Source organism: Eriocheir sinensis, chromosome 69 (assembly GCF_024679095.1).
Source record: "Eriocheir sinensis breed Jianghai 21 chromosome 69, ASM2467909v1, whole genome shotgun sequence".
Taxonomy (NCBI): Eukaryota; Metazoa; Arthropoda; class Malacostraca; order Decapoda; family Varunidae; genus Eriocheir; species Eriocheir sinensis.
In genome coordinates this window covers 1,040,795-1,061,657 of record NC_066577.1, presented here as the reverse complement: position 1 = coordinate 1,061,657, position 20,863 = coordinate 1,040,795, and positions in this window count along the sequence as shown.

Here is a 20,863-nt window from a genome sequence, read left to right as displayed (position 1 = left end):
AGTTCAGTGAAAGATCTTTGGTTTTGAAGGATGGTATGTGTCATCTTAAGAGAAGCAGCAGGGAGTGATTTCGTGTCAGAGGGCATGATTTGGCTCTTGAAAGTTGCCTATTGTTTCAAGAATGCTTCCAAAGTTGCCTAAAAAAATTGCTTTGATTTGTTTTGGTTGTCAGGAGGCTTGGACTGCAAGTGTCGGTGAAGCTTTGATGAAACAACATTTTCATTGCTGTACAATGCATCACAAAAGAGGCACTTTGCTGGTGGGAAAGGATTTGAGGCTTCATATACTGGCCAAAAAAAAAAAAAAAAAAAAAAAAAATATATATATATATATATATATATATATATATATATATATATATATATATATATATATATATATATAGAGAGAGAGAGAGAGAGAGAGAGAGAGAGAGAGAGAGAGAGAGAGAGAGAGAGAGAGAGAGAGAGAGAGAGAGAGAGAGAGAGAGAGAGAGAGAGAAGGAGGGAGAGTGAACCCAGCTTTGTAGTACTTCTCTTTTCTACCTCATCAACCGGCATGAAACATTGATCTCGTCCACCCCCTGTCCACTCCAAGACAGCCGTCCACCCCACAGCTTAATCTTGTCCACCCAGTTTGAATGGCACTGGTCTAGAGGAAGAGAGGTGGTGTTCCACCAAATGGAAATCAAAGCGAAGGCCGTGAATGCTGCAGAAGTTGATGAAAAAAAAAGCTGGAAGAGTTATCATTATATCTCCCAGTCGATAACATACGAAGTGGAAACAGAGTTGGCGAGATTTATGGTCCCCTTCTCAGATGTAGACTCTGAGGCATAATTATTGAACTAACTAACTTTTAAGAGAATATCAAGACGCTTCGCCACCCGGAAATGACCTCTCTTTTGGCCTCTCGTTCGTTTTTCTTGTGCCGGAGCAGTGTTTAGCCGCCATTCTTTTCCTACTTATTTGTTTTTTACCCTTGAGATGTCCTCTTTGCAGTAAAAAGAAAAAAAATAACTGGGAGTATGCACACAGTGGAGGGTCGTTTCACTCACTCGCTCCCTTCATTCCCAGCAGTCCAACGAACAAGCCCCCACGCAGTGCCCCAATCCACCACAAGTCCATCTTGGCAGGATGTATCGGCTTTCCGCGTCCATGCATGAGCTGTGTGCTCTTGGTCTCCTCTACTCCGGGTTGATTTGTGCAGAAACAACTCTATGGGGAGGCGGTGGCTGAATGGATAGCGTGACGGCGCCGCGTTCAGGACGACGCGAGTTCAATCCCCGCCCGGTGCCACGAAGCTCGGATTTTTCAGCTGCCGCCGAGTGGCTTAAAACTACCCACATGCTGTCCAGAAGACCGCCTATCAACCCGGACTCTAGATTCTAGGATTAAAGATGAGCTCCGGGAGGGCAGCATGAGCCAATGCAAGATGGCGCCACTATAAACACTCGCCTGCGCCAGAACGGGCTTGGCCGACCATCAGGCCCCACTGGGAAGATGCCTTGGGCCGACCATCAGGATCCATCGGGAAGAAGCCTACCGGCGCAATAGGCCACGACGTAAAAAAAAAAAAAAGAGCAGGATATATGTCAAATCGGCTTGCCACGTGTCCATATTACCAGACTTGGCGTTATTGGACAAAGATGGTAACAGGCCTCGATTCAGTTACATTATGTAGTCGCTGCCTTGAAGTCGCCAACAGATGCTCCGCAAAGACTTTGATGAACAAGGCTGCCTAACACCCAGGCATTACAGCGATGCCTTATTACCTTGCGATGTAATTTGGTACCAAAGGCATCGACAGACCTCTGCAAGTCATTTATCCAGTGTCCATGCCTCACAGCTATTCAGTAAGACAGGGGGCACAAGCGACAAGATCGAATCATTGTCCGCCTGCTTAGATATCGACAACATCATATACTCTTGTTGAGCGAGTCCATACCACCTGGGCAAGGGCAATTCGTAAAGTGACTTTCTACTATACACACTATGTTATACACTATACTACCAATGTATGTTTAAATTTTGTTGTCCTGGATACCCTCACCACAATCATGGACAGACAGAGGTCATTCAACAAGCTTTCATATGGCAAGACCTGGTTTTAGGCCCAGACGTTGAAAAATGATGGAGCACGGACGCACCCCTGCCTCACTCCTGCAATCATAGGGAAGAAGCCAGAAACGCCTCTCTCACACTTCACAGCACTCTCAGTCATCAGGGCAACAACCCTTGCAAAATCCAACGGATTCGCAGAATATCTCAGAGCGCCTCACGATGTATTGAGTCATAGCCATTTTGAGATCGACATAGACTGCGATTAGCCCTTATCGTAACTCACGTCGGCGTTCAGCAATGCCGCGAAGTGCTAGTAGTTGGTCAACTGTTGACTTACCGGGCGTGAACCCGGATCGCTCAGGTTCCTAAAACTTAAGCAGATGAGCGTAATATCACGTTAATTGTTGCAGTCTTGTCGGCCCCTTTTCCTTTTTCAGAGAATGACAACCAACCCCATTTTTCAGTCAAGAAGAATGGCAGCGGACTGCCACACGGGATACAGCACCGCATCATGGCTTGTCCCCCAGTTTCAGCATATTCGCAGGTGCATTACAGACCCTAGATGCCATTCTACTTAACTTCCTCACAGCCTCTCTCACCTCCGCAAGAGAGGGTGGAGTTTCGTCAATTGGTGGATCAGCAGCGCCATCTACAACCCAGACAGAAGAAGTTGGTCACTTCGGGGGTTCGCCATGTACAACTGCCCAAAATTCTTGGCCCAACGAACCCGGTACCCATCCGCTTCTGATACTCTGCCCACATCCGTTCAGATAGTACTCGTCTGAGATTTGGATATGTAGGGGAGATGCTCGGAAGGCAGGTCAAAGGTCGTTTGCCCGCGACTTCCTCAGCGAGGCCTCTGACATACTCCTCCTTATTCTTATCCTTTCTCCGAAGGATTCTAATCCTTCGTGAAAGAGTCTTGTATCGCTCTGAGTTATCAGCTATATAGCCTGGCAGCACGACTCTCCTCTATATTTTCTAGTGTCTCACTCGAGACAACTCGACGCTCCCCTGAGCACTCCTCAGCAGCTTTGAGTGTTTCAGATTAAAAGGTATCCCATAACTCTATAAGGTCCTCCAGTTCCTAGCACCTCAGACCGATTTTAGACTGCCACTTCATACTCTTAGGTACACATGACTATTTATCGCCAAAATACATTTATATACATTTTGAGGAAATGATGAATGCGATGTGTGTTTGTAACTTTATGTAAAAAATAATAGGATGTGTCTTAAGAGAGCATGCTTAATTACTCTCTAGTTTTAGTGAGGCAACAGGGAAATAGGAAAATAAGGACAAAGGAGGCTCTTTGACAGACTTGCAACACCCGTCGCCTCCCATATACACCTCACCTTGGATCCGTTTCGACAGGTGTCTCCCTGTCTGTTATCTAATCCAGGCTCCAAGTCCAACCACAACTATCACGAGGCAACCATCTATTATTCTGATGGCGCTTTCCTGAGCGGGAGGCTCGGAGTAAAGCGTCTTCAAAGCTCGGTAAACAGGTCAGAAGCCATTTGCGCTGAATGGCCTTCGACGCAGAGTAAGACCCCTGGTAAAGCTCTGTTTTGGCTCTCCTCAGGAGCCCTTTAGTCCAAGGTGACAGAACCCTATAGTGGTCCCGATTCACAGGAAGCCGTGGAGCGCGACTTTCTTGACTTTCTCTAACTTCTCACCCATGGCATAACCATTCTTTGATTTCAGTCGTTCTCCACTCTTTTCAGATTGAATAGTTTCACAATTGAAGGTATTCCACAAATCTACAGGATCATCAAGGGCGTTGAACACATTGACACGAACAAATTCTGTCATTACATTCCTCAGGGCACATGACGTCTTTCACTCTCACGAGATGACACATACTATAGCTACATCTTGAATTTCTTTATGACTTGACATGCAGCTTGAATGTTGGAAATAACCATTAACAATCCTTTGATCGGTTGCAAATAACTATACACACCGGAAAACCGTGCAGTTCTGAGAAATCTTCCAACGGTTGTTTATAAGGGTGCGCTATGACAAGCCCAGCGATATAGTTCCAGTCTCTAATGAATAGAAAATGCAATTCTTAACTCCCTGGATTTTGTTAAATTTCGATGGATAAAGCTTTTGGTGTTTCTCGTACCATGGGGACCAACCCTTAAGTCAAAGCTGTCTATGTCAGTTGCCCCCAAAATGAGCGCAATGGGCAGTGATATAATATGGAATCGTTTGCAGTGTAACAGGGGGCTTCGTGGTGCAGTGGTTAGCACACTCGGCTCACAACCGAGAGATGCCCGGGTTCGATTCCCGGGCGGAGTGGAAAAATTTGGGCGACTTTTCCGATACCCTACGCCCCTGTCCACCCAGCAGTGAATGGGTACCAGGTATTAATCGGGGGTTGTGTCCCGTCTCCTGGGATCTGTTCCCTTCTCCTATAATTCCTTCCCCTTCTGTCTCTCCGGCATATGACCACAGATGTTGCGCCGACTTAAGGAAACTTTCCAACTTGCAGTGTAACATTTGCTTCTCATTAATGTCACACGTTTCAGTTGGCGCTTACACTGCAAAAAGACAGTAAGCCTACTTTGTTTCTGCCTCACTTACATTTTACTCCCATCAACATAAATGGCTGCATTTCGTTGGTGATGCTTATAGCTACACCATAAACCCGTCCGCTGCGATTGGCACGGACTTGGCTTTCACTGTTAGCCTGGTAAAAAATTATACTCCCAGCTCTTTCTCTGCCTCTGTGGTGGATAGTGTTTCCCATGTGGTATTGGTGTGCTGGATATCCCCTCCCAATGTGCAGGACTTCACATTTTTCTTCATTGAATTGTAGCAGCCACTTTTTGTCCCATTCCTGTAGCTTGGTGAGGTCTTCTGCTAGGAAATACGCAATCAAGGGGTTAAGACGGGTATCATTGCGAAAGCCGGACGAGTAGCAGGCGTATCCCCTACTACTGACCCCATCAATCCCAAACCTATATTCGTTTCAGAGAGTCCAATTATATCCTCCTTTACCATTCTAAGCGTATTTGCTTTGTAAGGCAACCGGTAATTTTCGAGAGGATCAGGACGTTCCAGGAACCCATACGCAGAATACTCCTTGGTTTAATCGCGAGCTTGGTTTTCTTTCATATTCTTGTGAAATTAGCTACTCATACTAACTTAAAAAAAAAAACAGTAAAATATGCACACACACACACACACACACACACACACACACACACACACACACACACACACACACACACACGAGATAAAATTTCAAATGCTATGACTCTACACTACTATAAAGTATCGTTTGGATTTTGGTAGCTTTGAAAAAAAGATCTACCTAGATAAATAACACTAAATAACATATGATTTATTACGGTGGAATTTTATAAGTTGAAATTTTGTGATGGGTATTGAGAAGGAATAGAGGTTTTGCGTTTCGGTCTTGTTTACGCCGATGGGCCGGATGGCACAGTGCTGCCACTTATTGCACGAGGTATGGAAGTCGCTCATGCCCTTATAATGGAGAAAACATAGATTTACATAGATTTACATAGATATCCACACCACACAGACCCTCTGATCCTGTTTAAGTGGTCTGTCCTTAAATCTACGTGGAATCTTAATAAATCTAATGTCACCAAAACTTTACATTTCGACTTTTGTGAATATCAAGTTGAAGGAAGTTGCGGTCGAGCTTGTTTTTAAATGAATTAATCGTACTTCACTGGTCCACTGAAGGTGGAAACTTATTCCACACACACACACACACACACACACACACACACACACACACACACACACACACACACACGCCTGTGGTTCGAGTCCTGGCAGGGTTTACTTATTATTAGTGTTATTATTATTATTATTATTATTATTATTATTATTATTATTATTATTATTATTATTATTATTATTAATATTATTACACCTATTTGTACTACTACTACTACTGCTGCTCCTACTACTACTTCTACTTTTACTACTACTATTACTACTACCAGTATTACTGTTACTACTACTGCTACTATACTCGTATACTTAATCTACTTATAATAATAATAATAATAATAATAATAATAATAATAATAATAATAATAATAATAATAATAATAATAATGCAACTACTACTACTACTACTTCTACTACTATTACTACTTTTACTACTACTACTACTACTATTACTACTTTTACTACTACCACTACTACTACTAACTACTACTACTACTGCAACTACTACTACCTCTACTACAGTTATCATAATTAATATAACTACTATAATTTTATTTTTTCCTATTTCTTATTACTCTTTTTAGCGTTTCCAAATCTTTTTCGACCTCACCACCCCTGCACTTAGGAATAGGCAAGCCAGCCCCCTTGAAGTAACATTCATTTGCTCAGCACCCCTTTTAATTAGATTACTAACACTACGGTAGCATAGCGTAAAGAAAATAGATTTTTGTATATACATTTTTTTCATTGTCGATTAGATTACGATATCAAATATGTAGTTGGCATGGAAAATGATAATATATAAATGGCAATATACTGGTTGTATTTTACAGAAAGTCATTCTTCTTCAAGCAATGCAAGACGTGAAATTTAACTGTGAAAACATATTAACAGACCTCCCAAATTCAGGTTCAGCAGCCCTGAGTGTCGTTGCACCCCAGTTTATGAAACACTAACCGAAGTATTTCTAAAGAGCCTCCATTAATACCTTGGACGAATTATATTTCGTATTCTCATTATATTCTTCTATCTTTTTTCCTATTCCTATTCTGAGGAGATTGTGGCTGTGAATTGGGCTTTTTCTCAACTGATGGAGATTTAATGATCATACACAGAGTCTAATGACCTATCAGCAAAGCATTGACCTTACATATATATATATATATATATATATATATATATATATATATATATATATATATATATATATATATATATATATATATATATATATATATATGTGTATATATATAATCCCATAAAATAATCCCGGTGCAGTTTTTAATGGTTACACCAAATGGTTCACAAAATACTGCTACTGGAAACTTACGGGCTCGTCGTTGATGTACCAGATGAGGGAGGCAGCAGGCCAGGAGGGAGCCGATGTACAATTTACTTGCACCACATCACCCACATGATATTTGCTACGGACTCCCGTTATGTCAGGATTTTTTTCAGGTATATCTGCAAAGACAGTTGATAAATATATAAGTATGGCATGCTCGATGTAGTCTGTAAACATTTTATTTCTCTCTCTCTCTCTCTCTCTCTCTCTCTCTCTCTTTGAGAGAGATAGAGAGAGAGAGAGAGAGAGAGAGAGAGAGAGAGAGAGAGAGAGAGAGAGAGAGAGAGAGAGAGAGAGAGAGAGAGAGAGAGAGAGAGAGAGAGAGAGAGAGAGAGAGAGAGAGGACATGTCAGCTACTACTACAATGCAAGAGCTACATTCATATTGACGCTGAGAAAGTGTTGTTCGTGTTTTCGATAAGTTGCCACCTATTTTTTTTCACTTACTTGCACTTACTTGCCGCACGTGTTTCTTGGATTATCACTAGGAAACCATGATTCAAAAGCAGAAAAAAACATGGTGTATATATATATATATATCTATATATATATATATATATATCTATATATATATATATATATATATATATATATATATTTTAGGTGGTGCCTATTGCGCCGGTATACTATCTTGAGGGGCACCTTGGGGTACATCAGCTCGTTAGGGCGCAGGCAAGTTGTACTTCAGTATGGCATATCGACTTGAATAATCACCACGAGAATCTTTGCAGGGAACTTAGCGTTGATATCATGGTGTCCTGCGACATTTTTGACGATCATGAGAGTTTGTTCTAAGAAGACGATCCGCATATATCCTCCAGCGCATCTACATCCTTCGGAGGGCTTTTAAATTAATAAACTTACGACTTCCTAACTCATTATGGTAAACACGTGCGTTTTCATGTCCCAGCCGTCAAAATTTACGTCATGAGGCCATCGCTCACTGTTTTCCCACAAAACCTATCAACAGTGATGTTCCGCAGGGCTCTGTCCTATCTCTCACTCTCTTCCTATTATGCATCAATGATCTATCCACAACAAACTGTCCCATCTATGATGACTCTACTCTGCAGTATTCAACTTTTTTCAATAGAGGAAATGCTGCAGAACGCTTAACCTCAGACCTTGCTATTATTTCTGATTGAGAGTGGAGGAACCTGATGTCCTTCAACGACTCAAAAAACTAAATTTCTCCACCTATCAACTCGACACAATCTTCTAACACTTACCCTATTCTTCGACAACACTCAGCTGTCACCTTCTACACTAAACATCATCGGTCTATCCTTAACTCAAAACCTTAACTGAAGCCTTCACATCTCTTTCACTGAATTAGCTTCCTCGAGGTTGGGCGTTCTGTATCGTCTCCACCAGTTCTTTCCCTCCGCACAAATGTTGTCCACATACAAGGTCCTTGTCCGCCCTCGTATGGAATATGCATCTCACGTGTGTGTGTGTGTGTGTGTGTGTGTGAGGGGGGAGGGGGGGGGGGCACACACATAGCTATCTTGGATAGAATGGAACCTAGAGCTCTTCTCATCAGCTTCTCTCCTCTTACTGACAGCCTCCTACCTGTTAAATTCCGCCGCAAAGTTGCATCTCTTTCTATCATTTACCGAATATTTTATGCTGACTGCTCTTCTGAACTTCCTAATTGCTAGCCTCCTTCCCTCCAGCGGCCACGCTGCAGTTGACTTTGTACGATTGCTCACCTCTGTACTGTCCAAATCCCTTATGGAAGAGCTAACCAGCATGATTATTTTATCCCTTCCGCTGGTAAACTCTGGATCAGCCTTCCTTTGTCTGTGTTTCCTCTTGCCTATGACTTGACCTCTTTCAAGAGAGGATTGTCAAGACACCTCTTCTCCCGAAATTGACCTCTCTTTTGGCCTCTTATTCTGTTTGCTTTAATTGGAGCAGCGTCTAGCGAGCTTCTTTTTATCGGCTTCGAAGACGCCGATCAACAGATTGTCCATCTTGTTGTTGTTGTTGTTCTCTTCAAGTTGTTTTCCTGGCTCACCCATGCATTGTAGACATGACATTGTAAAACAACATTTGTTAGCCCTGATTTTTTTTTCTTTTACGTCATGGCCTGTGGCGCCGGTTGGCCTTCATAATAGGGCCTGATGGTCGGCCCCAGCCCGTTGTGGCGTAGGCAAGTGTTTACAGTGGCGCCATCTTTACTTTTCAGCATTTTCCATTTTATACCCCTAGGTGCACAATATAAATTGTTGGGGGGGTGTTGGAGGGTCATGCGACGCCGATCTAGTAGTTTTGTGCTATTAACACTTGTTTTTGTTTGTTTTGTTGCCTTTGAACTGTCTCCCTTGCTGTAAAAAAATATGAACGGAGGCGGTGGGTGGGTTAGTGGTTAGCGTGTGGGCCCCGCGTCCGCTGCGTCATGGACCACGTGAGTTCGAATCCGCCGCTACCACCTGGGATTTTTCAGTCATCGCCGAGTGGCGTAAGGCTACCCACATGCTGTCCTGAAGACCACCTATCAACCCGGACCCTAGAAGAACTGTCAAAGTGAATCAATAATGAGTTCCTGGGAGCAGCATGAGCCAATAAAAGATGGTGCCACTATAAACACTTGCCTGCGTCACAACGGGCTGGGGCCGACCATCAGGACCTACAAAGGGAACCTACCGACGCCACAGGCGAAAACGTAATAGAAAACAAAACCACTAGCAATGTCTATGCCATATCTGAAGTAAACGTTAAAGATGCACTAAACCTAAAATTTCAATGTTCGTATCATAAAAAAAATATATAATAATTTGAGATTTCTAAACATTATATAAAACCTAGATGTAATTGGTGAATAGATGAATAACCGAAATATCTTTTGACACCGCTTATTGATCTATAGAAAAGTTAAAGTTCAGCTGTAGATTCAACTTTTGTAACATAAATAAATAAAATTGAAGAATTTAAGATAGTTAGTTAGTTACAACAAAAAAAACAAAAACGATGTCATTCCAATTACAATAATTTTAAACAGCAATCGAGTAAAACTCAAGGGAGCGACCGGGGGGGGGGGGCATTTTGCATGACTGGTATACCCTATGGGTCTGAAATCAAAGTATGTTATTTGCATACGTTTACTTATTACTTCATGTGAATTTCATGAAATTTGGGTGACTTGCCGGGGGTAACTTAAAAAAAGAACAAAAAATTAAATTTGCCTCACAGCTTTTGGTTATCAGTCAATTGATTAAAAAAAAAAACATAGAAACGTCTTATGTACCTCTACAACTTAGTGATTACATTTTAGATTTTTGGCTTGGTAACAAAAAATCGAACTTATTATTTTCTCTCCTCTGTATGTCCATTATTTAAAAAAAATTCAAAATTTCTCACATACAAAAATCGACCGTTGTTTGTACTCTTTATTGATGCAAAACAACAGACAATCAGATTTATAGTAAAGTCTGTGAGGCTTTTCCAAACCGGAAAGTACACTTTTCGAGAAAACGGCTGTCAAAGATTTTTTTTACATGTCCTCTGTGTTTTGTCACTTGTTTTTGTTTGATTGGCATGAAATCTTCACATATCATTGCCTATACCTTCTACTTTGTAGATAACTGGAATAGTCATCTGGTCCCCCCTTCAAAAAGGTCTTAGTCACTCAATGGTGAGTGTCAGAAGGCGCCACCTTCCTTTTTGTTGCCAGATTTATTCCTAGAACTCTCCTGCTTGATATTCTTGGTCATTCTTCTTAGTTTTCCTTTTCTTGGCCTTTGGTGTTGTATGCCGGGTTCTCTCTTGGTCTTTCCATTGATGATACTTCTTCAAAGTTGCATTAGAACCTGTAATATGTTCTATAATGTTTGTTCATTTGTAGCCATAGTTGTGTTCTAAGGCTGTGCGCCTGACTAGGAACCTGACCCTGAAGAGACCATAAAACCTTATTTTAGGGCACTTATTCCACACCTTCGAGTGCAAAGACTCTTTAGGGGAAGCAGTGGTGGTTGTGTTGGCGGGGGTGATATTCGGGCCCCAGTAGGTTGATCTTTACCTTCATGTGAAGCCTGCTGGCTCCATCTTTTCATACGAGCCTTCTTCAGAGTGCCCGTTCTCGCTTTCTGTATGCGTCTCTTGCAAGTCATCGTAAAAAGTGGCTTGCGAAAGAAGTCACGAGGCCCGCAGCGCTACGGTACTCACACTTTGACGCTTGGTGAGGCACTGGCGAGTGGCTGAGAGTTGCCAGGTCGGGGACTGACAACCCGCCACATCCTTCCCCGAAAACCGCCAAATCCCGCCAGACCAATTTGCTCCGCCCCCCCCCCCCAAAAAAAAAAAAACACACACCAAAAAAAAACAAAAAAACCCCCGCCAAATAATAATAAGGCATCATACGTAGACTTAATCATAATCCGTAGACTTTTTCATAATCCAGAGCATTTTTTTTTCTCTAAAATAAAGATATGTAAACCTAAAGCAATAGTATCAACACTTTACACAGAAATACCTTATAATTTATAAACAATACCATATACCTACTAATTACTCACGAAAGAAACAAATATATTACATGATACTGATTTTTTTTTTTTTTTTGGGGGGGGGGTATTTCGTTGGGGATATACCCCAAGGGAGGAAGGCTATTAATGACAATAAATAAAATGTTACCTTAAGAATTGTTCTGTGCAATAGGAGAGAAATATAAATTTATCTTCAGCCTATATTATATACCTATAACTACGACGATTTTCCTCTATAGTTTTATAATTCAGGGAAATCTAGCTCATACGGTATATGAGTTGAGTGAAAAAGGCTAACATTGATGATGTCGGCACAAATTCTTGGCAATAAATGCCGTGTCACGACTCAGGAGTTGTTTATTAACATGTCCGCATATCATAAACATATATGGATATTCACTTCCGGAAGGCCTAGCGCAGAAAATTAGCCCTCCCCTCTTGACCTGTCGTGATCGAGCAAGGGCAAGGAGAGGGAAAGGGAAGGGAGACGGAGAGGGAAGGGGGAGGCAGGGGTCATTAGTGGGGAGAGGTCGCGGGCAGGGAATGACCTGACTCAGGCTGTGAGGGCGGGCAAGGATCATCATTAGCAGCTGAGTGCGAACATTCTTCTCGACGCTCGTCAGTCAACTACATGTTATATGAATCATAACCTCGAAAGTCATTTTGATATAATAATAAGGATAATTTGAAATATACTGGAGACACAAAAAGACGCCAAAAAAATCGCCAAGCAGGACAGAAATCCGCCAAAAAAACCGCCAGCCCGCCAGAATCAAATTTTGCCCGCCAGTGAAGATACAAAACCGCCACATTTGGCGGGAAACCCGCCAACCTGGCAACCCCGGGGACCGCCGCACCCTGCTAACCGAGCTTGATCTTCCTCCAGTTAAAGAAAGAATATACGCCAATGTCTCCAAAGCTTCCAAAAAAATCGAATGCACAAGAAAGGAGGAGGAGTAATTTGCTACGTAAAAAGTACGCTCCCTGCCATAAAAATAGACAAACAGGATGCAGAGAATTACGACTCCGTCTATGTGGAAATAACTGCGAATAATAAGAAACTAACACTTGCGACCGTATACAGGCCTCCAAAACAACAAGCAGCCGATGACACTGCCCTGTACGAAGAGCTTCACTCTTTAACACAAAGTAAACAAGCAATAATAATTGGGGACTTTAATTGCCCTAACATTGACTGGGGACAATTGACTGGAGATCAAGAGGGTAACAGGCTTATAGAAATGGTGGAGGATTCGTTCCTCACTCAAGTTGTAACTCAACCAACAAGAGAAAACAATCTGCTGGATCTGGTATTAGTAAGCGACCCCGACCTCATTCGCGACTGTGAAGTTGGTGAAAAAATTAACGGTTGCGATCACCACTTAATCCGTTTCAATGTCAACATAAGTCACAAACTCGTAGACAATCCGTCAGTGATACCAGACTACAAAAAGCAAATTTCAACCTAGCCCGTGAGCTGCTTCCTCTGCGACCTGGGACCAACTTCACCTAACGGACAATACAATCGACAACGTGGAACAACTTCAAAGATAAGCTTTTGGGAGTAGAAAAGGCTACAGTGCCGACGAAACCCAGGCGAGTAAATGGTGCCGTAGATCCACCGTGGATGACCAGAGAAATAAAAGGTAAACTTAAAAAAAGGAATTATAACCTAATGAAAGAGAATGACACGGCCGAAGCCCGTACTCAGTACCACAACAGCCTCAGAGCTTGTCGCACCCTTATTCGGAGTAGTAAACGCAACTACGAAAACAAATAGCGCGTGACATCAAGACAAACTCAAAAAATTCTTTACATACATCAGATCGAAAAGAAAGTAAAATCCAATATTGGTCCCCTGACAGACGAGACTGGAGCTGCAACTCAGGACAGTAAACAGATGGCCAGAATCCTCAACAGTAACTTCGCATCCGTATTCACAGTCGAGAACATCGAAACCATGCCCGAGAACCCTGACCCGCCGAGGGGAATCACGCCCTGAAAATTGACTCAATATGCGACCAAGAAGTGAAAGAGTATTTGGATAAACTCGACACGAACAAGTCAACAGGACCTGACGGTTTGTCCCGCGGTTATTAAAAGAGCTTAAACAACAAATACTTCAGCCACTCACTAACATATTCCACCAGTCTGTTCAATTGAAAAGGTCCCGAAGACTGGAAGATGGCGAACGTAACACCAATTTTCAAAAAGGAGACAAAAGCGTTGCATTAAACTACAGGCCCATAAGTTTGACATCAGTGGCAGGAAAATACTCGAAAAGATTATTAGAGACAAACTTGTTAAGTTTCTAGAAGACAATAATGTAATCCCCGACACCCAGCATGGCTTCAGAAACAAGCGCTCCTGCCTAACGAATTTATTAGACTTCTTCCAAGGTATATATAAGAACTGGGATGCCCACATCCCCAGTGATGTTATATACCTGGACTTTCAGAAAGCCTTCGACAAGGTACCGCACGAGCGACTTAAGAAACTGCACATTGGAGCCAATCTGATCGCGTGGATAAGAGATTGGCTCACCGACAGAAAACAACGAGTACTACTCAACGGACAGCCTGATTGGCTTCCAGTCACTAGTGGAGTGCCTCAAGGGTCAGTGCTGGGACCCATTCTCTTCATCATATATATCAACGACCTCGAATCAGGACTGAAATCCACAATATCGAAATTTGCTGATGACACTAAGGTGGGGGAAAGGCCTCACAAAGACCGACTGCGAAATCATTCAGAAAGACCTCAATCACATTATCGAATGGTCGGAAAATGGCAAATGTCCTTTAATGTTGACAAATGCAAAGTCATGCACATTGGGTCCAGAAATAGTAACCACATACATCATGAATGGGAGACCTCTGCAAGCGATGGAGGAAAAGGATCTTGAGTCACTATCAGCAGTGACCTGAAACACGCGAATCACTGTAAAAGCATACAACAAAGCCAACACTATGCTCGGGTTCATAGCGAGGAACTTCGAGTGTAAAACGCCAGACGTGATGCTATCCTTGTATAATTCCATGGTAAGACCGCACCGAGTATGCAGTACAGTTCTGGTATCCTAATTACAGAATGGATATTGATTTACTGGAATGGATTAAACTACGCGCCACTAAATTTATACCAACCTTAAGGGATCAACGGTACTAGTAACGACTCAAGCGACTCAATCTCTTTACATTAGAGAAAAGACGCCTACGAGGAGATATGATTCAAGTCTTCAAGTTTCTAATAAAATTCAATAACGTCGATTACTCCAATTTCTTTGAATTGCAAACCAACCTAAGAACTAGAAATAACGGTTTACCCATTCAGTCTAGTCGATGTAACACAGACATCGGAAGGAGTTTCTTTTCAAACCGAGTCATCCGTCACTGGAACAATCTTCCTTCAGAAGTAGTAAATGCGAATACTATCAACTCCTTCAAATATAGAATCGACCGTCACTTCGCTGCGTCGGGAGTAAACTGAATATTGAGTTGCTTTCATCTTCAATATCGAGGCGCTTTCATCTGCATCTGCTCCCCAGGCCCCAGGCTGTCGAGCAGATTAAATCACCAAAGGAGCCATGCGTTTCCATGTTTCCATGTTTCCATGTTTCAGTGTTAAGTGCCTCCACTCTCCCCATCTTACTCCGCACTATTCTCACGTCCTGAGAGCATCACTTGACCCCGCTGCGCCCCGCCCTCCACTTCGTCCCGGCGTCCGCACCCTCGTCAACACAGTGTGCTCCACCCTGCAGCGAGCGCCTTGACCTGCGTGTTCCCGTGGTTGAGGTTGATCATGGTCCACCTCCCTGGAGGATTTCCACGCCACAAGTCACCTTCACACCCACTTCCAAGGCGGACCCACCACCACTGCAGAAACAAATGGCACTGGAGCACATCAGTGCGGTGTCCTCTGTCCCTGCCGCGCACCATTTCTACGTGGACGGTTCCGTGCAGCCAGATGGCAGTGCGGGGTGCGCTATGTACTCGCCTGACGCAGAGCCACCGGAGGGAGGCTGGGTTGGCCGCAGGCTGCCTAACTCGTCCAGCTCCACCTACTGCGAGTTACGGGGACTCCTGCTGGCCGTTACTTTCCTCTGCGAACGCCAACTGCATGGCGTGATCTTGTGTGACTCTCAGTCAGCCCTTCAAGCCCTCTCGGCTCCACAACCCACTCATCGCTGCCAAGTTCAACAAATCTTGCGTCAGTTAGTCTCAGCTCAGGATAGTTCCCTCAACGTTCACTTCGCATGGATTCCCTCCCATGCTGGCATTGCAGCCAACGACCAGGTGGATCTCCTAGCAAAGGACGCATGTCGACTCCCCCTGCCCGACGGCGCCACACCCTCCCCCCGCTACTACAAAAGGATGATACACGCAGCAGCTCTTCACTCCACACACCACCGCACGGAGGCTGAGAGGCCTCACAGTGTATCTATCCAGCACTATGACCACTTCCGTCTCTCCCCACCAAAGTATCGCCGACACGGTCTGATGGTTCGTAGGCATAACATTGTGGCTGCTCGACTTCGACTTGGATACCGACCAGTGTGGCAAGTGTCTGCGGCTGGGGACATTCCTCACTTTTCCGACTGCAAGCTGTGCGACGCGCCCAACGCCAATAGTCTGCACCACTACTGCCTCGAGTGTCCCTCGGTCAGGGACATGCTGCCACAGGGTCGGCCCTTGCTCAGTGTTTGTGACTTTATTCTCAAAGACAATAATTTGGATGTCATCCTGGTGCGACACCCACACTTCGGTGGGTGCTGACTGCTACTCTGTCCTGCGAGTGTGTCCTGCAAGACACAGACAGCCCTTAAGACATTAGCCTCGTTACTTCATTGATGGCATGTCCTGTGTGGCACTTTAATTAGAAATTGTCCTGTACAACCCCCCCCTCTCTCTCTCACCTCTCTCCGTACCTCCCTTTCCTCTCTCTACACTCCCCTGTCTTAAACAACCCCTCCCTTCTCTCTCTCTCTCTCTCTCTGATTATGTGTTTGTCTTTCTTCACATGTATTACTTGTATTTACCTGTTGTATTTTCATGTTTTTATTTTGTTTCCATCTATTTTTCAATGTTATTATGTATGTTTTATATGTAGTACATAACATCATGTTTCAAGAGTTCTCGTTTACGTTTACATTTATTTTGTACTTGTTACTATGTATTTTAAAAAGTTTGCCGCTTTAAGGCGCAATAAGTTTTTACAAACCCTGCGGCACCCAGCTCACTCCTCACAACACACAGCAGAGAGAGGAGGAATGCCAAGTGGCAAAATTTGGAAAAAGAAAATAATTTATAACGTGATTTATGCGAAAAATGCCACTGTCACCATCATACTACGCGTCGAGCCACGTGTGAGGCAGTGACGCAACACCGCGGGACATTTAAATCTTGCTCTGGTGATGCTGGTTTTTAAATTTTGCCGAAAAAATGTCTCCGCTTGATATTTCACACCCTTCTCCACACAATGACAACGAAAATAATTTTCGTGTATTTAAAAATTATTCGTCAAAAAATACACCCGGCCGCGCCCCTTAAGGATAAATTAGTTTAAATTTATGTTAAAGATTGTTAAAAACAAGAGACAGTGATGCGGGATATCTGTGCGTGCTAGTAAGTATATATACATATTTTTTTAAATCAATAAACTAGTTATATACAAACTTCCGTGACCATCGAGCAATGTCAATGCTAAAATATTTGGTAAATGTCCAGAGTTGCCCATCTCACCGCGGTACTTCTCACCCTAACCATGGGTTAGATCTCATAATTCTATGCATTTTGAACCCCATATATATGACTCGCAAATTGATAGAAACGCTGCTAGCGATTTTTGAAAAGTTAGTGTTTTTTTTTGCGGGCCGCAGTGTTGCGGGCCCCGGGCGTGGGAGCGATAGCGTGACATCAGCGAGCAGCTGGCCAGCACTGGGGGGTCCTTCTGCGGCGGCGGTGGGTCATCCTCGCTTAGGCCCCGTCCCGGCTCACCCAGGGCATCGCGTCAGAGTCACCGCGGCAGCTCGCTCCGCCGGTCGTGTGCTGCGGCGGTCTCTGCTGCCTGCCCCTGCCCGCTGCCTCCCGTCTCTGCTCGCCGGCTGGCTGTGGCGGCTGTGGCGGCGGCGGGCGTCCGCAACCGCGCCATGCGAGCTTAGCCGAGCCATACGGGCTGGCTGCAGAGCAGAGAGGGTTGTTCCTCCGTTCCGCCCCCCCCGGCCCCCCGTGGCCGAGGGCGGGGCGGCGACGTTCCCCCCCCCGCCGCCCGCCCGCCGCGGGTTCCCCCTCTGCGGGGGGCGTCCACCGCAAAAGGCCGTTCCCCCTTTTTAGGGGGTAAATCTTCAACAACAACAGCGTGACATCCACACACGTTGACATTTCATGATTCTCATGAACCATATCAAAACTGTCGCGTTGGCAACTGACTTCGTGACTCTCATGAATTATACCAAAACTGTCGCTTTGGCAACACCACGCAGATCCAATAAGAACAAAAAGATGATTGATCTAGCCAATCACAGCTAATTATTTTATTTGTGAAGGGAAAGGAAAGAAGATTTGAATCAGTTTCCGATCATGTCTCTGTGGTGGGTGCTCTGAAGACTATTTCTTCGCCATTGCAAAATATTACAGTAAAGATGAAGAGGCTCTGAAGTTTTTCCGTGAACACGGAGTTCTTGCGAAAGAAGTGAAGTGTGGGAAGTGTGGTGGTGCGTGTATTTTACGTGAAGACACACTTCAATGGAGGTGTAGGGGCAGCACTGTAGTACCGAAAACTAAGAATCGGCGGTATTGCAATTTCACCATTGGGGACTATAAGGGCAGTTTCCTGCAGGAAACGAGGCTGCCACCCTGGAAAGTGATCCTCTTCGTCAACCACTGGCTTAGCAAGGCCTGGGACCACGAAACAGTGACCGAGTGCCTACACCTTTCACGTACTACTTCCGTTGATTGGCGCTCATTCTGTAGTGAGGTGACTGAGTACTGGTTTTCGAATCAAAATAGCATTGGTGGCCCGGGGGTAACAGTCGAGATCGACGAGACCCTCATTGTGAAAAGGAAGTACGACAGAGGCCGTGTTTTGGCTCAAGTTTGGCTGTTTGGGGGGATTGAGCGCTTCTCTAAGAAACATTTCATTGTGCCTCTGGTGGGCCCCCTGGGTGAGGCGGAGAAGCGAGACAGAGGCACGCTTGTACCACTCATCCAGCAGTACATTCGACCAGGGTCCGTGATTATCAGTGATCAGTGGGGTGTGTACAGAAAACTTAGTGATTTGGGCTACACCCACCACACAATAAACCACTCCGAAAACTTTGTAGACCCTACCCGAAGTGAAGTCCACACGCAGAACATTGAACGCTTGTGGAGAGACATGAAGGAGTGGGTGAAGCGGCCAGGTATTAGGGGCCGTTTTCTTTATCAGTACCTGGCTCGCTACCTCTTCGTCAAGTCCCACTTGAACGCTGAGAGACTCCATGTGTTCTTCACCTACGCCGCGCAACTCTATCGTCCCCAGAGTGACCAGCGTCGTCAGCTACCTCTGCGTCTGGACGACGATACTGACGACGACTCTCAATAATTTAGCCCACAATTGCCTGGTAAGGTTAGATTAATTCTACGGTGTTCTACCTACTACTGTTATAATTCTCTAGTTTTACGAAATAATTACGGCTACCACTGTTTACGCGCGCCATATTTGACTGATCTGGTGACGGGCGCGGCGGCGGTGCAGCCGGTGTTGCGAGAAATACCTCCGCAGAAATAAGCCGCATATACATGTGGGGGGGGGTCCAGGGGGGGGCTTCGCCCCCCCGTTAGCTGTTAGGTCGTAAAGTTCGGTTGGATTAGTTTAAATATGTTCCCCCACCCTAAACCGTCGCGTCGGTGTCGCCGCTGCCATCGGAAAATAGCTCGTGGGTCTGCGTGTTCTAAATAAAAAAAATAACCACGCGTGGTGGACCTGGTCTCACATGCGTGGGCTAATCGCTAACCTAGCGTACCTTCGCTAACCAAGCGTTTGTAGAAAAGATATATGAAGACCTAGTGATGTTTCATAAGGTAGGTAATGAATGCGAGCTATTTTGCGGCGGCGGCGGCGGCACCGACGCGTCGACGCCCCGAGGCGGCCGCAAAAAACTCACTAACTTTTCAAAAATCGCTAGCAGCGTTTCTATCAATTTGCGAGGCATATATATGGGGTTCAAAATGCATAGAATAATGAGATCTAACCCATGGTTAGGGTGAGAAGTACCGCGGTGAGATGGGCAACTCTCTGGACATTTACCAAATATTTTGTGTGTTGATCAAAGGACCTGCTTTTGAATGGGCGCCAGTCATTACTAGAGTCTCTCAAGACTCTGCTGTTGGCCTTGCACTATTCATCATTCATATCATTAACCTCGATGCTCAACTAAATAATTAAATTAAAAACAATGCCAATGACACGAAGAAATATTCCAACAATAGGCAGTCATAAAGGAGACATGTGTAAAATTTTATCATGGTTTATCATGGTTCCCAAACTGTTCTAGTAGCGACACTAAATACAACCTTGACCTGGCCTGGCGACCCTAAAAGCGTGAAGATGTATTTCTTTCCAATTATTCTTATACGTATGTTATACTTTCAGATATTTATGATTTTAGCCTTCACCTCCTCGCTGTCTGCTCGGCGGACGAGTACTGTACGGGAATGCTACTTGTATGATGTGTCGTATTGTATCTGTACGGTTGCTTTATTACAATGCTACTTTTTGTAGTATGTGTTTAGGAGAATCTTCAAGCTGTCTGACTGAGGTAATTCAGCTACATTAGTGAAAAGTCTAAATTTGATCTGATTCTGATTTGTATCTGTCGTAAAAGTATATGATTATAATTGTTTTTATTTTCCAAGACACTCAAAAACTCTCTCGTGACCCTCATTTGGGTGGCAACCATGGATTTGGGAGCCACTGGCTTAATGGGATATGCATTTTGACAAACATATTGAAGATTATTCAAGTTGGAATAAACAATACGATGTTTGATTACGAAATATGCGGTGTAATGTTTAAGAGCATACATAGTGTTAGCGATCTTCGCGCTACATTAACATCAAACATGAAATGTACCCAAACAAATCATTGAAGCACTGAACGTAGCAAGTACAATGTCTGGAGTCGATTTTTCTTTCTTTTTTTTATACACGTCGAAATAAATTTTGGTAGTGGCAGTGGTAAAAACATGCATCCATTGCTTCATTCACAATATGTTCTTTGTTTTTGGATTTACT